This window comes from Equus quagga, chromosome 5, assembly GCF_021613505.1.
Source record: "Equus quagga isolate Etosha38 chromosome 5, UCLA_HA_Equagga_1.0, whole genome shotgun sequence".
In the NCBI taxonomy this organism is placed as follows: Eukaryota; Metazoa; Chordata; class Mammalia; order Perissodactyla; family Equidae; genus Equus; species Equus quagga.
Genome location: NC_060271.1, coordinates 28,285,123 through 28,294,202, shown reverse-complemented (window position 1 = coordinate 28,294,202; position 9,080 = coordinate 28,285,123). Strand labels below are relative to the sequence as shown.

General features: G+C 57.3%; 1 protein-coding gene across 9 annotated transcripts in view; it reads right to left on the bottom strand.

Annotated features, from left to right (window-relative positions):
• AHDC1 (AT-hook DNA binding motif containing 1) overlaps positions 1-9,080 on the bottom strand; it is a 64,514-nt gene that overhangs the window by 19,005 nt on the left and 36,429 nt on the right. For 5 of the 9 annotated variants that reach the window (XM_046660644.1, XM_046660643.1, XM_046660647.1 and 2 more), the window contains 2 exons: positions 2,546-2,722; positions 2,110-2,376 (listed from right to left, as the gene is read on the bottom strand). The exons of 3 other annotated variants lie outside the window; for them this stretch is intronic. The gene's annotated coding sequence lies outside the window, so the exon portion shown is untranslated. The remainder of the gene's footprint in view (positions 1-2,109; positions 2,377-2,545; positions 2,723-9,080) is intronic. One more of the 9 variants, XM_046660641.1, reaches the window with a different exon arrangement.

Here is a 9,080-nt window from a genome sequence, read left to right as displayed (position 1 = left end):
GCTGCTGCTGCTGCTGCTGCTGCTGCTGCTGCTGCTGCTGCTGCTGCGGCTGTGACCACCCCACCCCTTCCCCAGCCCGCCTCCCCCTCCCCCACCCACAGCCTCCCCAGGGGAGCCAGGCTGCCAGCCCCAGCTCTCACTTCCGGCCTCATGACCCTCTCTCCAGCCTGCACACTCCTCCCCCCACACCATTTCCCTCCCAGCCTGGATTGAAGGCCCAGGGATGTCCTCAAATGGAAAACACTGCATCAAAGGGGCTATTACTGCTGCTGTGAGACCTCCCCCATCACCTCCCTTCCAGGCCTCTATCTCCCAGGATCTGCCCCCTCAGGAACTAAGTACCACCCCTCTCAATCTCCTTCTCTTCACCCCACTCCCACCTACCCAACTGTGCCTGAAGCTCTTCTTCCAACCTGACTTCAGCCCAAAATCATAACAAAAATAACAATGATGAAAAGAATGATGGCAGCTGCCACTTCTTTGGCATTTACACGGAGGCACAGAGAGGTTAAGTTATGTCTTTAAGGACAAACAGCCACGACATGGAGGAGCTGGAGTCTGAATTTAGGTTTGTTGGGTTTCTTTAAACCAAACTTCTTCACTGTCTAGAGAGTCAGCCCCTTCCCTCCCCTACAGCCTCCTCCAACTGTCCTAGTCCCAATCACCAGTTCTAGCTTTTAACTTCTAATCTACCCCCTCCCACCTTAGTCACCCACATGCACTACCCTCCCTCGCCACTAGGTGTCCCCTTAGAGCTACTGATGCCCCCAAGGGGAGCAAGCCCCGCCCCACCCCCTGGAGCCATCAGGGCCCCCCCACAGCACAGCGCAGCACAGCGCAGCGCAGCACACCCCACCCCACCCTACCCCCAGCCACACAGAGCTCCTTTGTGCAGCCCTCGCCCACCCCCTTCCTGCCCGGAGCGGGGCACCTGGCAAGCAGGTCTGCCCTAGTCCCGCCCCCTGCCAGCCCCCTTCCCTGGGTGCCAGGTGTGCGGGCACCACTGCCAGCTCTGGCTGAACCTGAGGGTCACCCTGCCGGGTGGCCCTCCCTTCCTCCCTCCGAGGTCACCCAGGGACTGTGCTTCCCGCCCTGCTCCGCCCCCATCCCCTCCTGCCCTTGGCCCTTCCAGACTCCTGTCCTTGTCTTTCCTTCTGTCTGCCGGAGGACTCCCCTCCTCCAGCCCCACCAGGCCCTCCCCACAGCCTCCCACCCCCGCCCACCTCCTTCCCCAGAGAGCTCCTGGTTCCGCCCCCCTCTCCCCGCCCAGGTCTGATGAACTCCTCCTCCTGGAAAGTTGCTGCAGGAAAGGAAGTGACTTCAGCGATTTGGCCACAAGGCTGGGCACTGCTGAGCCCAGCTCAACTGAAGGCTTGCCCAGCCCACCTCCAAAGCACAAATGGAGCCACGTGCACACACCTCCCCCAGTGTGCACCCAGAACCCTGAACACACGCTTCCCCAGTGACACGCGGAGAGATTCCTGTGTACACACACTACATAATCCCAGCGTACCCACAGATCACCTCAGTGTGTTCAGATTCTTGTCTACACACCTCTCCAGTGGACACTAGCACCCTGCACACATACACCATCCAGTGTGGTACACACAACACTCCAGTATTCTCACACCTGCCCACACGCAATCTTGCACACTCACCACTCCAATGTACCACATTCACAGACCCCGGACATCCTCCAGCCCAATCCACTTATATAACTCTCACATACAGAACCCTCAGGACAGAGCCCTACACACGCCTGCTTGCACACAAGATGCCTTGCACATTTGTAGGCTGGTAGACACAGTCCTGCATCCTCCCACAGCTGTACCTTCCCACCCTTACAATCCCAGGAGGCCCCACCCCCAGACCTCAGGACCCAGGAATGCTCTTTTGGAAGATGGGTGGGGTCCCCAGGCAGGCTGGGCTCCAGGGAGCTTCCTGGAGCCTGGAGGCGTCATGTGTCAGTTCAGGGAGTTGCCTCTGAAGGGCAGGGCAGCCCCACCTGGCCTCTGTGGCTCTTGAGACTGGGTGGGCTAATCTGGGCCAGGAGTAGGAAGGGGGTCCTTCCCCCACCCCATTGCATCCTATGAGGGCAGCCTAGCATACCTGAGCTACCCAGGTCCTCTCAGCACCTCACGATGGCCTCCCAGCTCTCTGGTTCCACAGACTCCAGTAGAAAGGGGTCCTGGGTGGGGGGTCAGCTGCACACATCAGGCACTCTGGTTTCCACCTCTGCCCTGAGTTCTGGTCACTGTCACAACCCTTTTCTCTTCCCAGTTCTCTCAGGTCATCAAAGTGCAGAGAAGAGTCCCCAGACTAGGAGGCAGGACTCCAGGGGACTTGCTGTATATCCATGGGTCTCAGGTCCCCTTTCTGGATAATAGGGAGTTTGAGTAAGCTGGGTTAATATATTTGATTCTATAAATGGCCTCTTTTTGGCCTAAGCCAGGAGAGGGGACTCCCTGCTAGGAATGGGAAGTAAGTGCTCTTGATCCCCACTCGCTGGGGGTGGCACAGACTTGACTTCCCTGTACACTGTTACCTGAGTGGCTGTGCAGACAGGCCTGGCTCAGCAGGAAAGGCCTGTCTTCGCCAGTGATTCCAGGGTGCTTTCCGCGGCGGCCTGAGAGTTGCCCCGACCCCGGGGCCCTCTGCATGCACTTAGCTGGGAAGGCTCTGGGATCCAGGCCGATGGGCAGATAGGCAGGCAAGCTCCCATCTGTGGAAGTAAACACAATACCCCAGGCATCAGCATGGACACAGGATGAGTCAGAGAGAGGGACGAGGAGGCTGTCCTAGACCGGGCCCAATCTTGTGCACAATGAAATCAGCTCCAACCTCATGTCACAGGGGAGTTGTGAGCCTCTCTTGAAACCCCAGGTTCCTCCCGGGAAGCAGTATCTTTGTGTGTGCAGGTACATGCAGGCATGAACATGAACACACACACTATGGTGGCTTTGGCAGTCAGAGAGTCCTTGGCTCTATCCTTCCTAACTGTGTGATCTTGGGCAAGTCAGTTAACCTCTCTGGCTCTCAGTTTTCTCATCTATAAAATGCGGAGATCTTATAAATGGGGAGGAGTGCTCTGGGGAAACTATAAATGCTAAGAGCTTATTTAGAATGCAGGGGTGAGAGTTGCTGTTCAAAGTGATGGTGAACGCAGATTTCCATGAGGGGTATAATATGCAGCTGGCACTCACTCTTCTCCATCAGTAATTGGTTATGTCTCTTGTTTTCTTTAATAACCATGGCCCTTCTCGCTACCCCCCTGCTTCCTGCCCATTTGTCTGCCCCGAAGTCTGTACTGGAGCCCAGAGGGGGTGTGGGAATAAAGCCTCATGGACTGCTTAGAGGTTCTGGTTGCCTGGGAATCTGTATGTGGGTTAGAGATCCTGCCCGTATAAATGCACGTCTGTGAATGTTCAGCTGTCTGGGGCAATACACCTGTATGTGGGTTCTTGGGTCTACTTAGCCTTCTGTATGCTTTCCTGTGTATTTTTGTATGTCTGTGTGGGACATGTGTGTTTAAGAGTGTACATGTTTGGGATCATTGTGTTTGCTCACTATGGTCTGTGGTCAGCCGAGTATGTGTACACGTGAGGCTCATGCGTACCTGGGTTTGATGTCTTCAGTTATATGTGTGGGGGTGTGCATCTGGGTCTATTCAGCTTTGTGTGTGTGTCCAGCTGAGCTTGTGTTTGCATGCCTGTGAGGACACAGAGGTGTAAGCACCTACGTGAGACAAGGTGTGCCCAACTGTGGTCAGGCTGTGAGTGTGCCTGTGAGTGCACACTCTGCCTGGCTCTCTGCATCTCACTGTGTCAGGAGCTGAACCGGCTTCTGCCTGTCTCAGAGCTTTCTGGATGTGTGTGGGGGGTGGGGTGGGGGCGTGTGGCTGATCCTCTGCTGTCCCTGCGGGTTTCCAATCTCAAGGCTGATGGCTGTGGGCACTGGTGTCACTGTGCATCAGTGTTGCCACCCTCCTACCTCTGCCTTTCTTTGGATTTTCAGGGTCATAGTGTGCTGGCACGACTGGTCATGGCGTCTCTGTGGGTCTCTTTCACTGTGGGTCGTTATGCGCTCGTGCATGTGTGCACTGTATCACGTTATCATTGTGTGTGTGTGTCAGTGGGTCCTTGTGCCATGTCATTGTATGTCTGTGCCAGTATAGCTGTGTGTCAGTATCAACATGTGTGAGAGGATCTGTGTGCTATGGTGTGCCTGTCAGCACAACGGTGCCTCAGTGTTTGTGTGGCACCTTTGTGTAACTTGTCAGTGCATGTGTGTGTGTCTGTGCATGTGAGAGACCCTTTGTGAGACAGTGTGTGCCTGTGTCACTGTGTTTGTATGCCTGCTTCCCTCCTCCCTCCCTATCTCCTGCGCTTGCTCTCTCTCTCTCTGTAGGAGCCAGACAACTCCCCAAGCCTGGATTAGGGACAATTTATCCACAGGCAGAGAAGGAGAATTCCAACCTGCCAGAGCCTCCCTCCTCTGATCCATCCCCCCTTTCCTCGTGGTTGGGTGGGCACAGAAATGCAGCCTGGCAGCTCCCAAGCCCTCAGGGAGCCCCCACCTCTCTAGCTCCCCAGAGGCCCAGGAGGGCAGAAAAGATGGAAATCTGGGTGGCCCCAGAGCCCTCCACTGGGGGTGAACTGGCTGCCCCTCATCCTGGCCCCCACAGCTTAGCTCATCTTGGCCCTGCTCTCCTACATATGGTGGTGGTGGGGGGGGGGGTAGAGTCTGCATGGGGTCTGCCTGGCCCTGGGGGCTGGGGGGACCTCAAGAGCAAAGCTGCTCCCAGCCCCTCCATAACCTGATACTCCCCAGCTGATAAACGTCAGCTCCCCCCACCCCATGAAATACAAATGATGGGGGAACTTGATGTGCCCACACAGGCTGGGGGAGATGCTGGGAGGCGGGGGACAGTGTGGTGGGGGGAATGCGGCAAGGGGGGAGCAGGGGCTGAGCTGGGACTAAGGCTCCCTTCACGGTGCTCCAGGCGCAAGGCAGAATCACATGTTTCCCATTAGCTGCTCTGGCCTCCTTGTTCAGGGGGTGTTGGCTGGGGGAGATTTGTTCTGGTTGCAGACACCAGCCGAGACCACACAAGAGAGAGAGAGGAAAAGACAGACAGAGAGAGATTGAACGCCAGAGGGAGAGAGAAAAAGACAGAGAGAGGGAGAACGAGAAAGATACACAGAGACAGACAGAGGGAGAGAGACAGAGAGACGGAGACAGACAGAAACTGTAAGAGACAGGCACTCACAAACACAAACACAAAAACAGAGAGTGGTGATAGGAGAGGCTAACAGAGACTGGGGGACAGAGACAGTGACAGGGAGATGGAGACCAAAGTGGAGAGAGGCTGGTGAGAAGCTGAGGAGCAGGTGTCAGGGAGGCACAGAGTGGGAGTCATGCCAGGAGGGAACAAGAAGGAGAGAGAGAACATGACTGTAGGGCCAGGGTGAGCCAGGGAGAAGGGCTGGGTGAGGGTGCCGTGTGGGCAGCGGTGGGGCCAGGAGGGCAGGGGGGAGTGGGTAGGGATGCCAGGCAGACAGGCTGGCGGTGTGTGGGCAGGGGGAGTGGACGCTCCAGAGCTGGCCGGGCGGGGGCGGCCAGTGCGCCCGGAGGCTCCCGCCTCCTGACCCTCAAGCCTCGGAGAGATAACAGGCCCGAATAGTGCTGACTTGCGGTTCAGAAATCCAATATCCTCCGCGGCGCACTAATCGACTACCTGAGCTCCCGGCCCGCGCCGAGCTGCCCCGATTAATCCTGCGGCTCCACAGCCTTAATTAGTTTAACAGTTTCAGGGGCAGAAGAGGCAGGGAATAGGGCCCCCCAGGCCTGCGGGGACACAGCCCCCCATGTGAAGCCCGCCTGGTGCTCTACCTCCCCAGTCACACCTGCCCCAGTGCCAGGGGCCCCTTTCCACACTGTGTGAAGATACACGGGGTCCTTCCTCCTGGGGAACAGTCTCAAGGGTTGGCACCTGGGCCAGAAGGTAGGTCATGCGGGACTGAGACCCTCGCTCCAGCCCACATCTGTCCCTGTACTCAGGGCCCCCAGAGCTTCCTCTGGCCAGCCCTTTGGGGCCCTGTGGTCTGCGTGGGAAGGCCCTGCCAACCGCAGCCCCACACCACTGGGCAACATGTTGTCTCTTTAGGGTGAGAGACAACCCCCAAGTTACTGACAACCTCCCAACAGCACGAGATAATCACACATGTCACTCCTCACAACAACATCAGACGGGCACATGGTGACACCTCACACATACCCAACAGCCAGAGACAGGCACACAAGTCAGTGACCACCCTCCTAACAGGATGAGCTAAGCATATAACCTGTCACTTCACCCAGATCGTGAGACGGGCACATGATATCCCCAGACGGTATGAGACAGGGACACAGGTTGTCACCCTCATAACCATGTAACTAACATAAACCACGCACCCCCACACCCACTAACAGGATGCGAAATGCACAAAGAACCTGTCTCTCTCTCTCTTTCACACACACAAACACACACACACACACACACACACACACACAAGCCTCACCTTCCAGGTGTGAGAAAGGTACAGACTACCCCCCCAACCCCACCCACTACAGTATAACCCAGGGACACAACTTCGCCCCTTCCCCATCAGTCCTCCCTCCAGACTGCAGGATGGGCAAATGACACGTCACCCCGACTGCTTCAGACAGGTGACAGCCCACCCCCACTCCTCTCCCATCACTGCCAGCCTGGGTGGTGCTGTCCTCTGCCTGCAGAGGCGTCACAGCTCACGGGGCATGAATGTCACCCCAGCACTGCCAGAGCTGGGCACAGCCACACATTGCCCCAGTGACAAACACTACTAGCCCTAGGAGGAGGTGGAGGTGCACAGGGATCTGGGTGTGACCTTGGTCCCTGGACACGAGGAGGGGAGGTGCCATGGCCTCCCTCCTGGGTAACCTGGTCGCCTGATGCTGGGGGAGACGAGTACTGGGAAGGACAAGGCCTGGGCACACACACAATCTGAATGCCACCTCCCCAAGCTCCCACCCCCACCCCATTTCTAACTGAATATAGCTGTTATCTAGGGAAGGGACAAAATGAGTAGTGGAAGCAGTGCTGTCACTGAGGCCCGGGGAGCTATTCCTACAAGACTTCTTAGAGATCATGAAGGGGAGGTGGTTATGGGTTGCTGTCACCATGCCCTCAGGGCCCAGGACTGAGAAGGGAGTGGGACGAGAGCTTCAGATCCCCACTGCTGCCAGGGGCACCCCCTTCCTTTCAAAGGCCCACTCTCTAAATTCAGGCCACAGAGCCTAACAAGGAGGCTAAAGTCCAGCGGCATGACTCACCCAGGGAACAGGCCCAGCCTGCTGGCCAAAGAGTGAGGGAGGCCAGGAGCCAAGGGGCCTGGGTTCAAGTCTGAGCTCCTCCCAGGCCAAGCTGAGTGACCTTGGAGCAGCAGTCAGGGAAGTGCCACGGTCGGAAAGAAGCTGAGGCTGGAGACCAGCAAGCAGAGCACTGGGGAGCCATGGGAAGGAAGACATAGCCGTCCAACCCCTGGCTCCACCGCTTCCTCACAAAGAACCTCAAGTTTTCTGATCTGTAAAGCGGGGACATTGTCTTGTGTCAGCCTCACAAGACAATGTGGCATAAAGTGGGCAGGTGCTCGAGAAATGGGAGCTTTTTATTGAAGAAGGGAAAACAGAGTAAGAGAGGGCAGGAAACTTGCCCAAGCCACAGAGCAAGTTAGTACCAGCCTCTGCCTCCTGGCTTCCCACCGGAGTTGTCTCCGTAAGACTCTTGGGGTGGGTGGCAGGTGTTTGAATGCTGTTGGTTCCAGAGCTGCCCTACTGTCCACTGAAGATTAAGGAAACTGATAGGAGTCTGTCATACACCCTGACCTTTACCCTAAACCACACTTGGCCCACTTTCAAATGCTGGACCAGAGAGCCAGCTCTAAGGGAGTGAGGCAGCCCACATCCCAGGCCCCCATGACCAGTGCCAGCACCTGGTGCTTGGAAGGACTGGGGGATCCAGGATGGCAGTGTCCAGGGCCCTCTCATTGTACAGGAGCCCAGAGAGGGACAGGCCCTAGCCTGAGGTCACACAGCATGACAGGAGCAGAGCCCAGAGCCCTGGCCAGGGACAGCCTCGGAGCAGAGTCCCTTTAGCCCCTGGGGGTGGCTGGAGATGGGGGGCCCTGAGGGACTGAGCAAAATGTGGCGACAGATGGCCTGCCGAGGCAGCGGCGATCTGGGCGGCTGGCAGGCATGCTCGCTCCCGCGCAGGGAAGCGGCTAATTTTAGCTGAGGCCTCGATGCCAGCTTTGTTCCCCCCACCCACCCGCCGAGGGGGCCCAGCATGCCTTGCGTGCAACCCGCCTCCCCCAGGCACCCCTACTCCCCCGCCTGGCCCCTTGGTGAGCAGTGCCCAGACCCCAGGGTGCTAGAACAGTCTGCCTGACCAGGCCTCATCACACCCAGAGGCAAGGGCTGGGCCCTGGAGGCCTGGCACCCCCACCCCAGGGTCTGTTTCCCATGACTCCAAGCTCATTCCTTGAAGAGGGGTGGCAGGGAGGAGGGCTAGAGGCCACTGCCCAGACTGGGAGGGCGGGCCTGACAGCAGGGCCTGCCAGTCTTGGGGGGGAGGTGGGGCACTGTCCTCCACCCGATACTTAAGGAGACAGGACCCTTATTCTACCCCTGCCCTGAGACAAATTCTTCTGTGCTGGAGTCCCCCTGGTGTTGGTGAGCAAGTGGGAGGGAGTCACTCCACTCTCTGTTCTTCGTAACTTTGACTTTGCTCCAGGAACTCAAAGTATTAAGAAGTCAGAGACAGAGGAAGGGTAGTATGCCTGTGCCACTGGAGGAAACTAAGGCACAATCTGAGACAGACATCACTGCAGCAGGGGAAGAGATAAATCCCAGGAATCAGTAAGGCCTGGACAGGCTCTTCTTTGAGCTCTTATAGCTAGGGGGCTTCTTGGGCCAGTGCAACCCCTGGTACTACCCGCTGTCCCCATCTGGGCTGGTAGATGGTAGACTAAATGGATGGAGGCCATCCTCTGAAGGCCTGGAAA